The following is an 11502-nucleotide window of genomic DNA, read 5'->3' on the forward strand; positions in this document are numbered from 1 at the left end:
TAATTTAAAGTTATATTAAAATTAACCAGTACCTTAGTTTGTAAAATTTCCTAAAATCTACCTAGATATTCTATTCAAACTTCTTTTCTTTAGTAAGCCAGGAAAGAGTTAAGCAGCAATCCTTGTTTTACCTTGAGATATTTTTTTTCCTTCTGGCAGGATTCCACAAGTCTGAGTTATCAGTAACAGGGCCCCTTGTTTACAAGAGTGATAGCCACTCTTCTTCTATTTTCTCAAAACTTTCCAAACTTTCAATCTATGTTTTTATTTTTCCCCTTCTCTCCCGCTTCCTGCAAAGCTGCTGCAGTCAGCCAGAGGCAGAGGGAGAGAAAGAAAAAGATTTTTCAAACTTCTTGAGAAGCCCAAAACTAATTCCCAAATTACCTTACCATGATCTAAGACCAATACATTCTGAGCCACTCTGAAAGAATTACTACTCTGAATGAATTCCAATTCCCATAGTTCAGCCTGATATTTTTCTAAGCCTGTAGCACAGAGGCTGAATTCTTCTCCCTTACAAGCTTGCTAACTTTTAACACAGAACAAAAAATGCAAAGCAGACATACACACAGAGACTCATGCAAAACTCTATTTTCACCTTTTATATACAGATTTAAGTCTGATATACTCAAATTATTCTGGGATATACATCCTCCCAGTTTTCTTCCCTTTTATATCTGGGAAGTTAATCCCAGTCTTGAATTCCCTAGTTAATGTCCTGACACAAATTCTTGGACTGCTTCTATCCCATTTTACCACTTTGGACCCAGTCCAGGTTTTGGCAGAAGCCCTTGGTTACCCTCACATTCCCGCAGCCACCCGAGAGCCTCCTCAGGAAAGTCCTTTATCATTGGGGTCGACAGCAGCCCACACCAAAAACAAATTTAGGAAGGCTAATCCCTCAGGGTCTCCCTCGACCCAGCCAATGGACCCCCAGACCTCCAAGAGCATTACCTCAAGTTTACACATGTGTATATCTTTCAGGCTGCAATGCCGGCCATCAGGACTCTACTTCCTTCAATCTTCAATTCTGTTTTCCACTGAGTATCCCTGCCTCGGATCATTGTCTAAGAGGGGAGGGAGGCTGCTCACTCAGAGCCAGAGACCATGGAGAAAACTACTCTGTGGGCGCCTGTCCCTGTCTGGGGTGCACAGCCATCTCCCTCAAAGACTCCATCCCAGATGAGCCCCCAATTGTGCGGGATGTAGAAGACCCTTATCCAAAATGACTACACAGAGATCACTCAGTAGAAAGCAGAAAGATTGTTTATTAATAAATTCTCATGAGAATGAACAATTCCACCGCGAGGAAGGAAAGAGAAAAATCTCGCAGTTGAAGGGCTAAAGAATTAGTAAAGATATACAAAGGATTACATCATAAATTGAAGAGCATTGAGAAACAGGTGCCCTCTCCTCTAATTGAATGTTAAACATTGGTGCCAAAGGCAGTTTAGAATGGAATGCTTTGTTTCCCTGGTTCTGAGAGGAATCATCAATTAGACCTTCAAACTTCAGATTACTGAGCTGACCATTTAAACTAATAGTCTAAATATTGATAACATTGAACAAGGATAAATGTCATCATCTCTGGTTAAGTAAATATGTTTATAGCTGGCCAAGGCTCAAGCCTGAACATATTATACAGGTTATAGGGGAAACAGAAATAATGAAAATAAAATATAGAAAAAGAATTCATACATTCCTATAAGTTCTTTACCTTATCTCTCTATTCCACATAAGTGACTGCCCAAGTATCTGACTAGTAAGTGTCTCACGTCAGGTCTTCCTGACTTCAGGACTGTTCTCTATCTACTACTTCACCCAGCAGGCCCAGAATCAGATTTTTAAATGCACAGAATGATAAAGAAAACCAATTCTACTGCAATACAGCTGTCAAGTCCTAAGTTTGTGATTGGGTTGTCAGACATGGCATAGAGAGCTTTAACTAGCAATTGTTTCATCAAAGAAAAAAGTTATAAAACTGGCAAGGGGTAGAGGGTAGACTAGCTATAGGTCCATTCGGGGGGAACCTGGGCCAGGAGAAAGGTATTATGGCACCTTTGAAAGTCCACATTTATGTATGTGGACAACAGACTCAGTTTTCATCCTGAGGCAAAGCTCTGTTGACCCCATGCTACTTAAAACTAGGATGCAACATCACTTAGCTATATCCTGTCTCTCATATTCCAGAACTTAGCATATTGCTTGACACATATTGTACAATCTTTCAGTTAGATCTAACTCTTAAAGACCCTATGGACATCAAAACTACCTGTGAGTTTTTCTTGACAAAGGTATTGGAGTTTGCATTTCCTTCTCCCTTCAATTAAGACAAACAGGTTAAGTTACTTGCCTAGAGTTACACAGGGAGTATCTGAAGATGAATTTGAATTCAGGTCTTCCTCACTCTAGACCCAGGATTCTATCCACTGAGTAACCTAGCTGTTTCACTTGCATATATCAAGTATTTAATAAATGTTGATTGACTGACTGATATCCCTCATGCAGCCAACATTTTTTAAAAAATTTATTTAAAAAATTTTTAGGTTATACACGTACACTCATTGATTACATATTTCCATATGAGTTATATTGGGAGAAAAAAATCAGAACAAAAGGGAAAAACCATGAGAAAAATAAAAACAGAAGAAAAAAAGTTAAAATAGTATGTTCAATCTGTTTTCTGTCTCCCTAGTTCTTTAACTGGATGCAGATATCATTTTCCATCCAAAGTTTATTAGAATTGCCTGAACAACTGAATTGTTGAGAAGAATCAAGTCTATCACAATTGATCATCACACAATCTTGCTGTTGCTGTGTAAAATATTTTCCTGGTTCTGCCTACTTTACTCAGCATCAGTTCATGTTAACCTTTTAAAAATTTTTAATAATAGCTTTTTATTTTCAAAATACACAAAAAGATACTTTTCAACATTCACCCTTACAAAACCTTGTGCTCCAAATTTTTCTTCCTCTCTTCCCTTCTTCCCTCTCCTCTACGCAACAAGTAATCCTAATATGGGTTAAAGGTGTAATTCTTCTGAATATATTTCCAACATATAAGTTTTGCCAGGCTTTTCTGAAATCAGAATAATAATCCATTACATTTATAAAACATAACCTATTTAGCCAATCCCTAAATGATGGGCATTTGTTCAATTTCCGGTTCTTTGCCACCACAAAAAGAACTGCTACAAATATTTTTGCACATGTCCTCTTTTATAATTTCTTTGAGATACAGACCTTATTGTGGCCCTGCTGGATCAAAGAATATGCACATGAGTGAAATGAGCAGGACCAGGAAATCATTATATACTTCAACAACAATACTACATGATGATCAATTCCAATGGACCTGACCATCTTCAGCAATGTGATGAACCAAATCAACTCCAATGGAGCAGTAATGAACTGAACCAGCTACTCCCAGCGAAAGAACTCTGGGAGATGACTAAGAACCATTACACTGAATTCCCAATCCCTATATTTTGGTCTGCCTGCATTTTTTATTTCCTTCACAGCCTAATTGTACACTATTTCAAAGTCTGATTCTTTTTGTACAGCAAAATAACTGTTTGGACATGTATACTTATTTTGTATTTAATTTATAATCTAATATATTTAACATGTATTGGTCATCCTGCCATCTAGGGGAGGGGGTGGGGTGAAGAAGGGGAAAAATTGGAACAAAAGGTTTGGCAATTGTCAATGCTGTAAAATTACCCATGCATATAACTTGTAGATAAAAAGCTATTAATAATAGTAAAAAAGAGTATGCAGTTTTATAGCCCATTGGACATAGTTTCACATTGTAGCCAGCATTTTAATCATGTATTTGATATAATCTGGCTCCTTATTTAGAAAATTAATACATCAAACAGGAGGTACCTTGGCTTTGTGGATCTCTAGGTGAATATTGTTTCTTTTTTCTTCTTTTTTTTTTTTTCCTGAGGCAATTATGGTTAAATGACTTGCCCAGTGTCACACAGCCAGGAAGTGTTAAGTGTCTGAGGTCACATATGAATTCAGGTCCTCCTGACTTCCAGGCTGGTGCTCTATTCACTGCACCACTTAACTGCCCCTGAATATTTTTTCTAGGTTGCATTCCTCACTCTCCCAGAGATTTCTCTCCTAAACCTCTGCCGCCCAGAAGACTCATTCCAGCCCTAGACTTCACATATTAGAAGTACCCTCTGATCCTCCCAGTGATTGCCAGATTCCTCTCAGAATCTCAATATTAAGGAAGCCACCCTAGTTACCCGTGTCTTTATTTCTTTCCAGGCTACAGTGCCAGTTACGTGGTAACCATTTGTTAAATGTTTTTTGGGACAGCTAGATTGGTTTGGAGCCAAAAGAACCTGAATTCAAATCCATTTTTGATTCAATCATATCTGATCTCAGACACTTAACACTTCCTAACTATGTGACCCTGGGCAAGTCACTTAACCCCCATGGCTGCCCCGCTCCCCCAATAAATAAATAGATGTTTGTTGCCTAAAAGAACCATTATATGAAAGATCTGGATTCAAGTTCTATCTCTAATACATATTGATTGTGTGATACTAGGCAAAGCACTCGGTTTCTTTTCTTTTTCTTTTTACTGCACTATTACTAAATCCCCTCATCTTTCATACCAGCCCCAACTGAAGGGAAAGAAAACCTAGTTAAACTCAGGCAACTTTCTAAGACTATATATTGCAATTTTACTGCAATATAGCTGACTTGGTTGGGGGAGTTTCATCATCCCTAAGTTTCCTATGCTAAGGAAATCATAGATCCAATATTTATTCTCTAATGAATTAAATATCTTTTAAATTGCAAATTATTTTAAAATTTACAAGGATTTGTTTCACAATGAAATAATTGTTCATGTTATTTTCCTCTGATATGGAGGTACTAATTTTGGGTTCTCAAGGATAAGCTAGCACCCAAGGAAACAGGCTCTCAGATGTTGTCCTGGACTGGAAAGTCTTTGGATATTGATCCAGCATTAGACTATGCCCTTAGAGAACCAGCCTAGATTGCTGTGAGGAGAAGCTTGAGTCCCAAATGATTCCACTTAATGCAGCAAACATTTATCAAGCACTTGCTGATTGCAAGTCACTGTGCTTGGAGTGGGGGGAAGAGATCAGACAAAAAAGGAAGCGGTTCTCTCTTCCACATCCACTTTCCTCATTGTAGTTTCAATATATTGCTGGTCAGCATAAGAAATTTAAAAAATTTGGGGGGAGTTCTGTGGAAGCCACAAATGATACAGAAAAAGTTTAGAAACTCAGAAATGCATAAAAATATGTACATATAAATATATTTTATCTTTTAATGACATAATAATTCAGACTTCCCTCCCTGAAGGGAGGATCAAAAAATTTTCCCCAGATTTTCCAGATCACGGGGAAGGAGAGTTCACCCCTACCCCAATCCCTTCAATTAGGAATGGATAACTATAGTCTCTGTTTTCAAGGAACTACCTCTACTCTTTATTTCCACTTTTAGGAAAATAGAGTATTAGACTTTAGATTATCTAGTCTACTTCTTTGGTTTATAGATGAGCAAAATGAGTATCAGAGGGGCAAAGTAATTTTACCAGTCACAAAACTTGTTATTAACAACTATTGCCAAATCTATTACAACATTCTCCTGTACACGTTAAAAGGCTCAAGGCATCTGTGTCTAGTATAGTGCTTCAGTGCCTGATGCATGGAAGGTGCTTAATAAATGCTTTTTGGTGTTTAGTAACCTTTGAGGAAGTCTTTCCCTTCCCAAAAGTCCTCAGGGCTGGCCATACCCCAAATTGCTACTTTTCCCAAATAGGTTCCTGCAGTTGTAACTCCAGCCCCTGTGACTCAACCCATTTCCAGGGACTGAATAGGAAAGAGTATTCTTGGAATTTAGGGACCTATGGTCCACCCAGGATACTAATTTCTTTCAAGGCTCATCTGTGTGAATTTAGACCAGTTTACTCAATCTTCCTGGGCTGTACTATTCTCCCAGCTGCTTGACAAGGTAATTTCTAAACAACCCTTTCCAACTCTGATTATCCATGTGATTGTGTCATTGTGGACTCTTCCTTGGCCAATTGGCAGCTTTGGGATGGGGGAGGAGTTGGATAAGAAGTGTTGCTGGGTGGTCCATTCTCAAAATTCCACTGCCCTGGACCTAAGCCAATTATGAGATTTATGAAGGGTGGGATCCTGGTATTAAGCAGTCATCCAACTTATCTTTGTCAATCAATCATGACCTGAAATTTCTCAAATGTGTTTTTTAAAAGTTGTTCTGGGTATGAGGATAAGGGTGCCATTTAGTACTCAATTTTCTTTCAGAACCTGCCCATGCCTTTTACTAGTACTTTTGTTTTTAGCAGCTGACAGGATGTCAGAACTGAAAGAAGGCGCCTCTGTAGGATTCAGGACCTTCCTTTTCCTCTCTTTCCCTTGTTTGCAAGACCAATATATACTGGAGGGAGTTTCTTGGGTAGGAGGACTATCTTTTCCACAATTTTTGTGATGTGTCCATCGAATCATATTTTAATTTTTTTTCAGCTAGGTTATTTTGACACTGATAAGGTCTTGATTTAGGGAACCAAAATGAGATTAGGGTTTCTGGTGGTCAGGGAGTCGAATAATGAAGTCTAGTGGCAGATTCAGGGTTCAGGGAACCAAATGGAGAGGTTTGGCTTCCCTGCACCAAATTGGAATTCAGCGCAAGGATAGGGAGTTTTGGGGTCTCCCTTCTGGTGGCGCAGAGGTTCTCTGTAAAGGAATTTACAGACTTGAAAACCTAGTTATTATGGGGATTGGAAATAAGGTTAGAAATCCTGACAGCGAGGCATAAAATCTGGTTAGGGAAATAGGCGAGGGTAAAGAGAGGATAACACTGGAAAAGAATATTCCAGTGGATAGAGGTCCTTGGCATCCCAAGCATGGCATAGCTGGCATGTTTGGAACCTCACAAAGAGAGGATTTTAGTTTGGTTCTTTTATATTGAGTGTCCTAGTGGGGGCTGGGAGAGCCTGGATCTCCTATTGGAATTCAAAGGGATGCTTTTTGACCAGGATTTGTAATTGAATCAAAGGCTTTGGCATCCTGGAAAGACAACTTCTCTGGGGAGGATATGCCTCAGGCAGAGGGGCTGGGAATCTGAAAGGAATCACAGATCAATAGGAAATACTTAAAGGGACCACAACCGGCTTCAACACTGTTTCCCACTAGTGATGACAAGGTCTACTTTTAGCATTATAACCTCTATAAGTAGCTTTTTGGCCCACCTGCGCAATAAAGCTGGTTGACCTGACTGGAGTGTTAGCTGGGGATGAGTTCTCTCATTCATTTTTTTTTTTTTTAAAGAATGTAATTTTTATTTATAGTGTTAACTATTTCCTAATTATGTGTAAATTTTTAAACATCCATTTTTAAAAAATTTTGAATTTCAAATTCTCTTCCCTGTCTATCCCAAAGCCCCCTGAGAAAGCAAACAATATGAAATCTATTATATGTGTGAAGTCATGCAAACCATATTTTCATATTAGCTTTGTGTCAAAAGAACATATACGCAACAAGAAAAAGAAAGAAAGTTGGTATATGAAAGTAATGGAATATTATTGTACTATAAAAAATGATGAACAAGCTGATTTTAGAAAAGCCTGGAAAGATTTACATGAACTGATGCTGAGGGAAACCAAGGAGAACCAGGAATGCATCATACACAATAACAGTAAGAATGTGCGATGATCAACTATGAAAGACTTGGTTCTTCTCAGTGGTTCAGTGAATCAAAGAAATCCCAATACTTTAGTCAGAAAATGCCATCTGCATCTGATGAGGTTTGGCTCCCCTCGATTCCCAGTCAGGGAACAAAATGATAAGGTTCGGTGCAAGGCAAGGAGTTGTGGGAACCCACTTCTGGTCGGTGCAGGTTCTTTGTGAATGAATTTACAAACTGGAAAAGTTAAACTGGCTAAAGAAGTTTATTGGCACTGGGAAATCAGCTTTTGCTAGGAGGCTGACTTTCTTAATGGCAGGTCCTGACAGAGAAATAAGGTTTAGCAGAGAAATCCTCTAGCAGAGAAATCCCAACAGAGAGGTAGATAGGGTCCTGTTATGGAAATAGGTAAGAGAATTAAAGAGGATGTAATGTTTTTACAGTGAGCAGAAGGTTGCAGCTATGCCAAAGGGAGAGAGAGGTTCCTTGACATGATTAGGTTCTCTGCAAGGGATTGTGCTGAAGGAATCTTGTTTTATGGACAGCTTTTAGTGGGGGCTGGGAGCAGTTTGCGCTGGGATCAGAATAGAGAATCTTGGAACTGAATGAGTCTCTGGACTAATCTCCAACTCAATAGAGTTGGATAGAAATTCTCATCTCCAGCTCTGGCTAAGTAGGAGTGGTCCTGGACTCAACTAGTTCCAACTAGACAACAGAATGAAACCACTTTATTTTGATTCCGAGGGGTGGGTCTCTCAGGGGAGAACTTCTCTGAGGGAGTTTCCCAAGCTTTCCCCCCAAAGTCTGAGAGTATGAGAGTTTCAGGGCTCCCCTTGTCACATCCAGAAAAAGAACTATGGTAACTGAATATAAATCAACACATGCTATGTTTATTTCTTTTTTGTTTTATATCTCCCATTTATGTCTTCCCTTTTGCTTTGATTTTTCTCTCCCAATATGATTCATAAAACAATGTATATTAAAAATAAATTTACTACAATAAAAAAGAAAAAGAAAGAAAGTTAAAAAAATACGCTTCAATCTGAATTATGAGTTCATCAATTCTCTGGAGGTGGAGAGCATTTTTCATCATCTCTTATTCATTCTTGATCTTAAGAATGATGCTTCTGGAGACAGAGGGCAGTATATGGGTGCCACCATTGTGTAATGCAAAGAGTGCATTGGTCTTGGACTCAGAAGTGATGACTTCACCTTTCAGTTCTGACAATTATCAGCTTTGTAGTCCTATGCCTCATCACATCCCTTCTTTGTGTCTGAGTTTCCTCATCTGTAAATGAAAGTCTATTGAATTGTATTTTCTTTTTCTTTTCTTTGTTTATTTAATTTTCAATAGCATTTTATTTTTCCAAATACATGTAGAGATAGTTTTCAAAATTAATTTTTAAATAGTATTTTGTTTTTCCAAATACACGTAAAGATAGCTTTCAACATTGATTTTTGTAAGACTTTGTGTTGCAAATTTTTCTCTCTCCCTCCCTTACTTGCCTTCTCTCCAGAAGCAAACAATCTGATACAAGTTAGATATGTACTATTCTTTTCAAATATTTCTTAATATTACACAAGAAAAATCAGACCAAAAGAAAGAAACAAGCAAACAACAAAAAGGCAAAAATACTAAGCTTTGATCCATTTTCAGTCTCCATAGTTGTCTCTGATTTCAGATGGCATTTTTCATCCTAAATCTATTGGAATTGCCTTGAATCACTCTATTGTTGAGAAGGGCCAAGTTCATCACAGTTGATTATTATATAATCTTGTTCCTGTATACAATATTCTCTTGATTCTGTGTGCTTCAGTCACCATCAGTTCTCGTAAGTCTTTCTAGGCTTTTCAGAAATCAGCCTGTAAAGTGTATTTTCTTCTATTCTTTTCTTTTTCTTAACAAGGCTAATAACATAGAAATTTGTTTTCCATGATGAATATAGTCTCCTTTTCTTGCCATATCAGCGGGTGGAAGATGAGGAGGAGGAAAAAGAGAGAGAATTTGGAACTAATAAAATAAAATAGGATTAAAAAATAATAATCTGCATTATCTAGCCTACAGATTTCTTTTTAGGACAAGTATTTAATAACTTTAAAGTCGTATGTGAAGGTGGTTTCTATTGGAAAGACCACTTAGGCTGGTATCAGGAGATTTAGATTCATGACTCACTGTCATGTTAAACATTTCATCATTTGGGCAAGTCATAGAATCATAGACAAAGTGGGCAGGAGCCCTGTAGGTCGTTTTAGTCCAGCCTTTTCATTGTGTGTGTGTTTAAGATAATTGGGACTAAGTGACTTTCCAGGGTCACCCAGTAGTAAGTGTCTAAGGTTAGATTTGAACTCAAGTCTTCTGCTTTATCCACTGTGCCATCTAGCTGTCTAAGACTTAGTCTTCTTGAAAGGCGGTGGGTTCTTCCTCTGAAGTTTCTTGAAGCAGAAGTTGTCAGGTATGGTCTAGTGGGGAATCCGTTTTGGTGTATGGGCTGACATTAGAAGAACACTATGATTGATCCCTTTTAAATCTCAAATTCTGGGATTCTGGGATCCGGTCCCAGAGTTCGAATTGGAAGGGAGGTCTGAAACCTTTTAATCCAATTCAAAGATGTACAAGGATCCCTTCTATAGTGTCCCTAACATATAGTCATTTAGCCCTTACTTGAAGACTTCTGGTGAGATGCTAGTCCTAGATTGAGACATTCCTCTTAAATCAGCCTAAGTTTTAATCATTCAGTTTTATGTCTGCCATATCACATGATTGCCTTATCTCAGGTTCACTCTTCACTAAAATCCCCAGATCTACTAACAAACTGATACCCAGCCTCCGTTTTCCTAGTTTGCATCTCTGAAATGGATTTTTAAAAATCCAGACTTAAAACTTTATATTTATCTCTATTAAATGATTTTTTAAAGATTCAGGATAAAATTCTAAGTTCTTTAAATGTTTGGATTTAGACAACCAACATGCTAATTATCCATCCTTGTTTTGTCTCATCTGCAAATCTGATAGGCCATTAATCCCTCTATCCAAGTCCCTGACGTCTTCTGCTCTAATTCCTCAGTTTGCAGAGGAGGAAAAATTCAGCGTGAAAAAGGGTGGCAGAAGCAGGGTTAAGGTTTTCTACCTCCCAGGCAGTGAATTTTCTGTCTTCTATTTGTTGACGCTAATAAGGCAGATGATCCCTAGCACGTATATTACACAAATGCTTTATATTTTGATCCTCACAAAAAGCCCTGAGAAGGTTTTGTGGTTTAGTCATTCAGTCGGTTATCAGTTGAAGTTTTTTTGGCAAAGATCCTAGAGTGGTTTGTCATTTCCTTCTCCAACTCATTTTACAGGGGAGGAAACTGAGGAGTTTTAAACAGGGTTAAGTGACTCACCTGGTCCTATATCAAGAAGGGTCTGAAGCAGAATTTGCAATGAGGAGAAAATAGTCCGGGTTAAGTGACTAGCTAATAATTAGGTGCCCGGGGCCGCATTCGAACTCGGGTCCTTCGGCACCGGGGCGCGCAATCTCCTGCGCCACCTAGCCGCCCCGAAAACATCACTCTCTCTGCCTGCATGGCTCCGACCGCCTCGCTTCTCCCTCCCCCTGTACGTCCGGTGCAAAGCTAATAAACGTTTCATAAATAAAAGGGCTCCTTCTTCTGAGAGGCAGCCTGGGGGGAATGACCCCGAAGTGGTTGTTTACAGCCCCAGGTTGCAGTCGCGGCTCCAGCAGTAACTGACTACAGGAACTCCGGGGAGGCATTCGGGAATAACTAACATTTACAAACTGTGGTTTGGGGCTTTCTCCTCTG

Source organism: Sarcophilus harrisii, chromosome 4 (genome assembly GCF_902635505.1).
Source record: "Sarcophilus harrisii chromosome 4, mSarHar1.11, whole genome shotgun sequence".
Taxonomy (NCBI): domain Eukaryota; kingdom Metazoa; phylum Chordata; class Mammalia; order Dasyuromorphia; family Dasyuridae; genus Sarcophilus; species Sarcophilus harrisii.